We start from the raw sequence: 11,979 nt of genomic DNA, 5'->3' as shown, positions 1-11,979 counted from the left end.
TGGGAAGCCAGGTCCTAACATCATGATGCCCTTGCAACACTGCTCAGTTCTAGTGTTTTTGATAAAGAAATTAGACAAGATACATAGTTTGTTACACAAAGTACGGACACAGTTTACGGCAAAGCGGTGGGCTTACATATCAGTATATAGAGAGAATACATCTTCAGTTATGAAGGTTCAGTCTACTTTTACATGATTAAATGAGTCTTCAAGAAATATCATTTCTTTCTTCATTGTTCATTGTTCTGGTAAGGAAAATGAGGCTATTTTGACCAACTTCAGATGAAAGAAGTTTTCTATTTACTTTGTAGGTAAATATTTCTGTTTCATTTGTTTTTGAAGCTTAAGGCTTTTCCTGACCCCTTACCCTGGCGTGTACTTTGTATGGTATTTGGACCTTATCAGCATGATCAGAGGAAATTAAATTCTCTCGTACTGTAGCTTGAAACCATAAACTTTTTTCTATAGCTAATGACTAAGAAAAAATCAGATCATCTTTGCATTTCATGTAGCCCTCAGTTGCTTGTTTCCTGGCCTGCTAAGGTCTAACTTAGTGCCAAACAGAATAAAATATGCACATATGCCTCCACTAAAGTTAAAGTATAGGTACAAAAAAGGATATACCTGTAACAAAAAAGGCATCAATATTGGAAAGCAACAGGAAACAAATCTTCAAAGGAATAAGGTATTCGTATGAAAGAATAAAGTGTTCATATTAAAAAATTCACACAAAATTATATTGCTTGAGAACTTAGTTTAAAATGTAAATATAAGGGCTGGGGATATAGCTCAACAGCACAATGGTGCCTGGCAAATATGAGGTCCTGAGTTCGATTCCTCATACAAAAAAATGTAAATATAAATTTCCTTACTTCGAAATTATTGGAATTTGAAGATGGACATAAAAGAGCATTAAACCAATCATGGACCCTTTCCAGCAAGGGTACCGTGTACCAGTGTATAACTTACACATGTGAAGGAGGTCCTGCACTGAGTAGCAGTCAGATATTAAGATAAGGACTGATTGATTAGCTACAGTGTGGAATGGGATACTTTAGGTAATTAATGTTTGTGTATCAGGGTCTTGGTCCAGCCCAATCTCCTAAAAGTGTGGATGGTGAATGGTTTAAATAAAAGAAACACTAGTATGATTTTTGAGGCTCCAGGAAGGTCAGAACTCTCTATCTCTGGAGTAAAGACTCTTTGGGAGTAAGATAAAGAACTCTGGCTAGCCCTTATTTATTCCACAGATTTAGGGGGTGCAGGAAGAGAAGAGTAAAAAGGCCAAAGGCCTTGAAGTTGCAACAAAGGCAGTAAATTTTGCCATTTAAGAGAACTGCTTGTTCTCTAAGGTTGGCAACATTACTGGCCTAGAATAGGGAGTGCTAGCAACCCGTGTCCTCCACTGTCTCAGCTTTCTCAGCTGTGGTGTTATCTTGACTTCAGAGCACTATGAATATGTGATTTTCCAACACAGCCAGAGGTCCCGTCATGGTCAGCAATTTAGCCCTCACATAGCCTGATCTCTGACATTTGAGTCCTCCTGCAAGCAAACATGGAATGGAAATTAGATTTATGGGTGGGACCAAGGAAGGATAATGTGGCAAACATGAGGAGTGACCCGGGAAACCCTTCTGAGTGCGAAGATATGGTGTTGTGGAAGAAAAGAAGAAAGAAAGATCTTGCTAAGAAGAGCTTCTGACTATAATGCTTCTTCAACAAAGGTCCTAGTTAAACCTATGGAGAGCTTTAAGGCAGATGGATCATTAGAAGAGTTTTAAATTGAATGAAATGGCCATGCCTCATTAACTCTTCTATGCTTAGTCATTGTAGGGCTTCCCAGGAGAGCATAGCACTGACTTTGGTGGATGCTGAATGTGCTGAACTTGAAAGCTGTCAAATAACTGGACTGCTTGCAGCTGAACAGCATATTCTATCATGAAGGAAGTTCGGAGAAGAGCAGGGATGCAGCAGGGAGCAAGCAACATCAGAAATTTCCTGAGAGGGAGAAATTAGGAAGAAATTCAAGTTTCAGATCTTGTTTGATCCTAATGAAATTCTCTTATATTTATCCATCAGTGTCTGATTTGTAAATAAATTTGCATTCACATTTTTAAGTTTAAAAATTATTTGTTGCCAAAATGTTTCAAAGAAAATGCATCAGTGTGATGAGTCTTTGATTCTATACTACTTTTCCATCTGGAGAGTTGACAGTGCTATGAGATAGCCATATCCTTACCATAGTGTTGCTTAGCCATTGCCCTTATCAAATCGACTACCATGAAGATGCTTTTTAAATGAATTATACATATGTGAAAATTTTGGCTGGAAGATAATTTAAAAATTTCCTAATCTATATTCACTTGTTACCTACCTTTCACCTTATGATCAAAGAGTCAATGTTCTTGTAGCAAATAATTTTACAAGTTGTCTAATACATTCATTCATGCAGTTACTTAATATGAATCAGATATTCTTCTAGATATTGGAAATACAATGATAAAAAGTAGTACAAAAGCCTGTGCCTTCTTGTATAAGAATTTGTGTATTTCATTAAATTGTATAATAATTAATGCAAAATTTGCTAAAATGTAGATTTCTGGGCTTCATCTCCAGAGATGTAATTTAATAGAATTGAAATTTGAGGGGCTGGGGATTTAGCTCAGTGGCACAGCACCTGCCTGGCAAGCGTGAGGTTGTGAGTTCAATTCCCAGTACCGGAAAAAACAAAACAAAACAAACAAACAAAAATTTTAAGGGGCTGGGGATTTAGCTCAGTGGCAAAGCGCCTGCCTGGCAAGTGCAAGGTCATGAGTTTGGTTCCCGGTACCGGAGAAAAACCAAAAAAAAAAAAAAAAAAAAAAAAGAAATTTAACCCATAAGTCAGTAAATTATCAAGGCACACTAAGGCTTTTTCGTGATTGTAGATGCCCTAGAAGTTTTTGAATACTGCTGATTGAAAGTGAAAGACATTTTAAAAGATAACAATTTAGTTGATATTATGTGTGGTAAGGTGAATGATGATCTCAAAAGATATCAATACTCTTAGCTCTATAATATGTGATATGTCCTTTTATATGACAAAGATATGTTCCAGGTATGCTTAAGTTAAAACTTTTGCAATAGAAATTTTATGATGGATTGTGTGAGTGAACCTATGTAATCACAGTGGTCCTTGTAAGTGGGAAACATGTTATAACAAGATATTATCACAAAAGCAGAAGGTTAGTTGAGAATAATGTAAAGCTACTACAATACTGATTTTGAAGGTACACAGAAGAGTCAGAAATTAAGAATTCTGGTGGACTCTAAAAGCTAAAAATCATAGGGAAACAGAAATAGATTCTCAACCTCCTTTAACCTTCCTGAGGAATACAGCTTTGACAATATATTGATTTTGACACAATGAAACCCATTTCAGACTTCTGACTCTTAAAACAATAACAATAAACTTGAATTTAAACTACTGAGTTTGACGGTAATTTGTTATAGCAGCAATAGAAAGCCAATATATTATGCAGCAAAAATACATAAAGCAGCTGAGCCAGTCCTCTGGGAAACTGAGGTAAGAGGATAGAAAGTTCCAGCCCAGTTTGGGAAATTTAGAGATTTAGTAAAATTATATATCAAAATAAAAACAAAAAAGAATGGCTGGGGATGTAGCTCAGTGCAAAGTGCCTGGGTTCAATCCCCAGTAGTAAAAAAAAAAAAAAGCAGAATGACGCCATGGAACGGTGAATACTTAACTAATTTCAAAGGACAAAAAATCTATATTTTGCATGTGCAAGATATATAAAATTAGGGGATCTCATAATCAAGAGATTGAACACATTTCAAGGGTAAGTACATTAAAGAGAATATTTACAAAGGACGGCAGTGGAAGTAAGTGCAAGTGGAACACTTTTGAGGAACTGTGCTTTGATTGGTAAGAGTATATTATGAATTTAAATAAAACAAGAAATTAGACAAGGCAAAGATTAAGAAAGATATGAGTAATATGTTAAATGATTTGTTTTTATCCTATCCTGAAGTAGATAAGATAGATCTTAAAGATCAGCACAACAGAAGCATAGTTCTACTATAGATATAGACTCTAGAATCTATCTGGAGAATGACTAAATGGGTTAAATTCTGCTAAAACTTTTCAGGTGAAAAATGAAGAGGAACAAGAGATTGAAAGAAACAAGGTTAATTTACATTTTCAGAAACCCAAAGACCTGAAAAGATCACGATGTACCAGCTGAGAAACAAGGAACCCATTCTTGATTATAAAGCACAAAATACCTCTTTATGCTGCATTTTTCTCTCTAGGTTTTCTGATTGGGAATCAATCCTGAGCTTCACTCAGTGTGGTTGTGTGAAGGTATCTCACGCGGTTAGATACATATACACATTTGCTTAAATTGTTCCTGTTTAAGAAGAGGACATAGCAGAAAACAGAAGATGGAATTGATAGAATTGGGGAAATTGCTTTGAAATTTGAGGAAGTGTCAATATAGAATGGGGCTTTTTTTTTTTTTTTCTTTTACTTTTTTTGCAAATCAAGAAATATACCAGGTCAACTAAGAGCCAGGGTAAAGACTGATCACACTTTCCATTTGTAATCTAGAATTCTACTGTGAATTCTATACTCCTCAGAAGTGTGAAAAAACTCAGACTGCATTCGACTGGGTAAAAATGGAGATGAATTGAGGATTTGGTAATTTAGGCCTTATGATAGCTAATTTCTGTGACAGTTTCACTGGATCAGGAAAAGTTCATTTGTCTGGATGGGTATGGGTGCGCCAGTGAGATTCTTTTCTGCAAGAAATGAGTATTTTATTTGGTGGAACGAGTAAATCCAGTTGCCCTTGCAATATGGGAAAACATCAATCAGACTATCAACTGAGGGCCCAAATGGATAAAAAGATGGAGAAAACAGGATTCAAGGACTTTCAGCCTGACTGGCCCCTTGAGCTAGAACATGAATCTTCTGGTATCTGTGCTTCTGGTTCTCAGTGCTTCAGAGCTGGACCAGATTTCATACCGTTTGCGCTCTGTCTCTTGAGGCTGTCAAATACACCAGTGCATTCCCTGGGTCTCTACTTTGTAAATGGCAGATCATGGAACTTCTCACCATCCATAATCATATGAGCTAATCCCATAAAACAAAGTCCTTTTGTCTTGACAGTTCTGCTCCTCTGGAGAACCCTGACTAATACGAGGCTCTGATTCAGGACTTTCCCTGACTATATCGCTTCTAGAGGGTTAAATTGCTTTCGATGACAATGAACTCTCTTACACTGCTAGATGATTTTAATTTTATTCACCTTGGTGTAATAACTTTCACCTGATTTTTAAACACTATTCTCTACAGTTTAACTAGATAAATAAATCCTACATACATGTATGTGACTTTCTGTTAGAACGAGGACAATGTTAAAGGAGGGATGATTTTTATGATAAATGAGCAGAGACTCAAAGCCTGTCTAGTTCTGTGCTTGCTGCCTTATCTCTATCACTGCACTTCATCCCAGTCTAGACAATAAGGCCACTAAAGTGCCCAGCTGTGCTTCATTCTCTGAATTTCCAGTACCCAGAACATTCCTATGCTATAGCAGAGATGTTTCTAAGCATTTGCAGAATATGTACAAACAAATGAATGAATAACATTAGCCACAGACATCTCCCCAATCTATAGAAGCATTTGGAGTCTGAGTTTTGTTAATGTATATTTTTAATATGTTATAGATGCATGTTTACTTTTATTAAACAATCATATTCTACTATGAGAAATGCATATATTTATATAAGTTTAGGAAAATTTTTGAAATGCCTAAGTAAAAGTGACGACTGGATAATAGATGTTTAATACTTTCAAAAAATTCTAAAACTGACATGAATTACTTTTAAAATCAGAAAAATGAATGAGAAATTCTAAAAAAAAAGTAATACTCATTTTGCCCTTAAAAGAGTTTGCAAATAATTTAAGTATATGCTCTCACTGATGCAGATAAAAAACTCAGATGCTGTAATCTTTAACATTAGATCCATTTGGTACTTAAGAGTTTTGAAAAAATTTCAATAGAGAGAACCATGATTTGAAATTTCTGTCACCAATATGATAGACTGTGTCAAAAAACAATGAAAATTTATAGATTCATTTCACTGACACATAGTTCAGAATTTTTATCCAAAACATTTTTGCTTGGATGAAGTAAGTAGGCATAAAAAACTGAGGAAAAAGAGAAATTTTAATCTGTGTTAACAGAATATCCTAAATTTTCATGCCTCAGTTATAAAACAAGTAACCTTGCATCATACAAGAATAATTCAAACAGGGAGTTGGGGATTTAGCTCAGCGGCAAAAGCACCTGTCTGGCAAGCGCAAGGTCGTGAGTTCGGTTCCCGGTACTGGAGAAAAACCAAAACAAACAAACAAACAAACAAAAATAATTCAAACAGATCATAAACCTAAATGCAAAATCTAAGACTCTATAAAACTTCCAGAAGAAAACATAGACAATTTGTGTCACATTGTTAGGGAAATATTTTTAATTACATTAGATTGGGAAAAGATTTTTTAATACACAAAGCAGAAAGGATTGAAGAAAAATATACATTAGACTTCATCAAAATTAAAACTCAAATATTTGAAAGACGTTGTTAAGAAAGGCACAAACCACAAAGGGGGAGAAATTCTTCCAAAGAAAATAACTGGTGAAGGATTAGTATACAGAGTACATAAAGAACTATTTCATCTCAATAATAAGAAGCCAAGCACACAACACAATATGGATATGGGCAAATTATATGAACATATATCACAAATAAACTGACACAAAAATAAATGACTACACAATGTTTATCATTAAACCATTAGGGAAGTGAAAATTATCATAATAACATCCAATACACACCCAGTGAATAGCTCAAGTAATAACATCAATAACAATAGTGTAATCAGGATGTGGAGCAGCTGAAAAACATATACAAGGTTTGTGATCATACAAAATGGTCCAATCATTTTGTAAAACACCTCCATAGCTTCTTTTAAAGTAAAACATATTTTTACCACATGAAACAGTAATCTAATACCTAAGTATTCACTCAGAGGAATGAAAGCTTGTGTCAAAAGGTTTTTTCATATAAATACGTGTGGTGTCTTTATAATTTCCTCAAAATGCTAACAATCCAATTATCTCTAAACTAGTCAATGAAATGGATACATTGTGGCATATCTGTACATGTAATACAGCTCAATGTGGCAATGCAGTACAGTTCACTAACATCATGACCTTCTGTAAGTGTAAAAACCCAACAGAGAAAGTGACATACTCTACAATTATGGTTATAACATTTTTAAAAAGAGAAAGATTTCATAAATCAAACATACATGTGCAAGCACCGCATTGTTTCTCTAGTGTAAAGCCTGAAAGAGTTAATTTAATCTAGGAGATATGATAGACATTGAGAATTGATAGGAAAGCACTCATAGGTAAAGGATAACTGGGATATGGGAAAAGAGAAGGGAAAGGAGGATAAAGTTTGTATATATGTATATGCAGGATAGTTAACACAGGTGTTCTACTGTCCTGTATTTCCTTGCTGAAAGAAACTGTCAGTGAGGCATTGGTTGATTAGCTTTGTATGTCTATATCTGTTTTCATGAGAAACTACATTGAAGATATCAATATGTAATACAATAAGCATTGTTAATTCCCTACCACTCTGTTTGTAACTCTGTAATGTCTGTACTGATCCTACGCTATTTTGTAAAATGTTGTCGGTCTGTTAATATTTTCCTCCTTTTATTTCTAAAATAAAAAAATAAAAAAAGAGAAAGATTTCAAAGGAATATTTTTGGAATGTTGGGAAAACTCTATCTTGATATCATTGTTGGTTAAACAACTGTGAACATTTGTTCAAATTATTCAAAATAAACACATAAGATTAAAATAGCTAGTAAAATTTAAATGATCGTAGCATAAAGAAATGATAGATGTTTAAGGTGATGAATATGCCTACCATCCTGATCTGATCTTTACACATTGTGTACATATATTAAAATGTTACACTACATCCCAAAATGTGTGCAATCACTGTGTTATTAAAAATAAATAATATATTTTAAAATCAATTTTGACTCTTTGAGATTATGTCTCAGTAAACATAATTTTAAAATAAAGTCTCCCAGGAAGTCCGCAAATCAGTGAAGAAAATGAAAAATGATGAAAATATAAATATTCAACTTTGTTCTGTGGCTCTGTTACAATTTCTGCTTTTTATTTACTTGCTTTTCTCTTTATATTCCTTGACTATCTGAGATGTGTTCATGTGCTTTATTTTTTTCCATCTCTAGATCCAGATAGACATGAATGTCAACTTTGTTCATGAATCCTTTCTTAAGAAAAATTATATAGTTTAATTTCTGTACCATGGATATGTCAAATATCATGAGGTACATAGATTTTTAATTTTCTGTGATCACTATTTCACCTGAAAGAACGTATCATAATAGCCTTCTTGGTCTCCTTCAGCAACTTTTCTAGTTGCAAAATACTGATCTGTCATCAAAACTTCTAAAAGACACTCGAGAATTACCCCTCAAATAACCTGCATTTACATTCATTACAGCACGTATGATTTCCTGGGTAAAAGTAACTGGGGAAAATCACATTATTCTATTGTGTGGGCTGTGGATAAAACTTAATTTTGTCAAACACAACATTATATCTTGTTAAAAAAGTAAGATTTAACCAAAGAATATTTATTCCACATAGAAAACCCATTCCATCAAGCAAATTTTATACATTTCACATTGTGACTCCTCAAACCTAGGGATCACACACACATACACATACACACAGGCACACATGCACACACACACACTTTCTCTTTTAACATAAAAGTGAAAGTCCCCTGCTTCTTACTCAGCTAAAAAGCCAATATATTGGAATCTCAACTAAAGTATATTTTCTCTGTACATAAAATCACATTTAAAATTTATATTCCAAGCTAAGCATTATCTCTGAAAACTTTAAATCATATAACAGGCTATTTATCACTAAATCAGACTGTTGTGACTTTTTTCACATTACACTATAACTTGCAATTAAAAAACAAAGAAATAAATTTCAGTTTTCCACTTCACAGTGTGTTTAGAGATTTCCATTTCTGTTTTCAATCTGTTTACTTTCACATTGAATTTAAATATTAGTTTCTATTCCAAATTCATTTCATGTAACATCAGGAAGAGGCAACTTTTCAGAAGATTACAGGGTTAAACTGGGAAGAAATTTCTCGTATTAAACTTGAATGACTGAAGTTAACATTATTCTTTCATTTTCTTTTTTCCTTTCCTTCCTGGAATATTTAGACAAGTTATGGAGTAAAACAGGTTAATTCCAAAGGCCTATTGTGAAATAACACATCATGAGATGACCTCATGGAATCTTGTAATTTACTTTTGAAAGTTTAGTTCTGTGAGAAAGACAGCACACTGATTAAAACCCAGGGCATATTGGAGTCTCATTATCTTTGAGCTTGGGATGGATGGTGTCCACACCCCGAGTCCGTGTGTAAAGAAGGACTTCTGGAAGAAGATGAGGGTAAACTGGAAATCTGAGTGAAATGAATAAGCCATCCTTGGAAGGCCTGAGGTGAAGAGAATTCAAAGTATAGAAGATTTGGTTGCACAAGATCTAAGGAAAGAACAAACTTGCTATTTAGAGCTTAAATTTTTCAAATGGTTTAATCAGGAGACAATCCACAGAGCTGCGTATTAAACATTTGAAGCTCCAATTCACTGTTTGTGAACCAGAAAAATTACCTGAGCTGTTTCCTTCCTTTTGTATTTAATTTTCATTTTCTGCACAGGTATATGTTCTGTTATCTCTTCTCAAATAAATCCTATTTGCTATCTTACCAGAGTCCTAAGGACCTGCACATGAAAAAAGCCTTTAGCAAACTAAGCAGTGGCTTGTGGGTAACTCTGGTTGCTGCAGTTTGTGGAAATTCATAGTCTATCCAGAGAGCCTCTGAAAGCACAGGTTTTCCTCCACTCTTTGAGAAAAAAGATAAATTGGACTGGTTGCTACAGACTGTAGCTGAAATTCCTGTTTTTACATATGGTCTGGCTGTGCTCCATATATTCACATAGAAGGAAGGAAAGGACAGGTTTACTGAGTGATTTCTGAGAATTATTCAAGACCTCATTTAAATTGTGCACTATCTTACTTTTTCACACTCATTAACTCCAAAATTGGTGACTTAAAAAGTGACTTTCCTCATATTCATTACAACTTTCAGTACAGGAATTCTGTTTAATTTGAATAATTCCTAGAAACTTAATAGAAAACTGTCTTTTGTCTGTGAATTTCTCCTCAGACAGAACACCTGCATACTCAGATTTGACTTTTCTCTTTCTAGCACATATATAACATATATTGTATAATTTCTTTCTTCATTTATTCTTTTTTTCATGCACTTTGTGGAGCACTTGCTGTATATCGGGTATTGTTTTAGCACCAGAGGTGATAAATGAACTACATGAAATCTATGGCTTTGAAAAGTTTAAAATCTATGAGAAAGACATATGTGCAAAACTGATCGATGCCACTAAAGAAAAAGAAGATAAGAACTTAATAGGAGAATGGGACAATGAGGTTACAGAGAAGGAAGAGATCTCTATCTGCTAGAGTTGAATAAAGTCCAGAGAATAGATAATCTTTGATCTGAGTCTTCAAGAAAAAAAAGAATAAATTAGAAATTCAAAGAAGGGAAGAAAGCATGTTTAAAATGAAGAAAAATATAGACAAAGATGATAACAAATAAAGGACAGGCTCTCTGAAGAAAGCTGGAATCGTTGAAGAGGTCTAGAGTGTGCTCGATTCATCCCTGCAAAAGTGAGAGGAGGAGGGGATAGAAAAGAAGAAAAAGAGGGAAAGAGGGACGGAGGAAGAGACATGAAAGGATCCTGAGTTCCCACCTCCACTTGCCTTATAGGCTTTTTCTAGTGCCTCGTACTGGAAACTTTATGTGGAAACCAGAGAATATAGGGGAAGCATGAGAAATACCAGTCTCTACAATACAAGACAGCCACTGGAAGGGTGAGGAGCAGGTCTAAGTCCATGCACAAGGGATGGACACACTCTGTAAACAGCTACCCTGAATTTTGAATTTACATTTTGGATCTGGAAAAAACACTCAAGACTTAGTCCAATACTAGTCATATATTCCCTCTTTGTAAATCTAATGTCAAAAATGGTTCTTTTGCCCATATCCTTGATACTGACTCTTACCATGTTAACTGTAGGCTCCACTGACAATCTACATGATACGAATTCTGCTTGAAGGCTGTAGCCTTGACTGTGGGCAAAAACTGAAGGTTGTTGATGTTAGAATGCCTAAAAGTGTTAAAACTTAGCAAAGACCATCTCAAGTGGTTCAGTGAATCATTTCTACTCTTGCTGTCTCCTATTTTCTTTGTCTACTTCAGAATTCTACTTCTTGCTTTCTTAGTTGTGCTTCTTCTTCTGTGGTTTTTAAGTCAATTTTGAACATAAGCATCAGCAAATACAGTATCTGGTGGGTTGCTGTAATTGGTTGTCTTAGTATTTACAATTATTCCACCTGTATTTCTTCATGAGACACTAAACACTCATGTATGTACCCATGTTCCTTTTCTCAGGTAAACTATTTGGTCTAGGTTTCACTTTATTTGTTTTAATACTGAGCTTTTAAAAGTCCTGCAATAAGTATACCTCAAGGGATATTTTCAAATCTCTGAAATATTTTCTGTAAAATTAGATTTCTGTTGTAAACAATGACTATTCTAGCTCCTTGTCTTAACTTCCCATGTCACATTTTTGGACACAGATTAACTCATGTTATCAAATTCAGGTTTAGGGGCTGGGGATTTAGCTCAGCGGCAAAAGCGCCTGCCTGGCAAGCGCAAGGTCGTGAGTTCGGTTCCCGGTACCGGAGAAAAACCAAAAA

The sequence above is a fragment of the Chinchilla lanigera genome, unplaced genomic scaffold (genome assembly GCF_000276665.1).
Source record: "Chinchilla lanigera isolate Chin_1 unplaced genomic scaffold, ChiLan1.0 scaffold00071, whole genome shotgun sequence".
Lineage (NCBI taxonomy): Eukaryota > Metazoa > Chordata > Mammalia > Rodentia > Chinchillidae > Chinchilla > Chinchilla lanigera.
The sequence above is the reverse complement of the archived record's forward strand: the minus strand, read 5'-3'. Positions refer to the sequence as shown.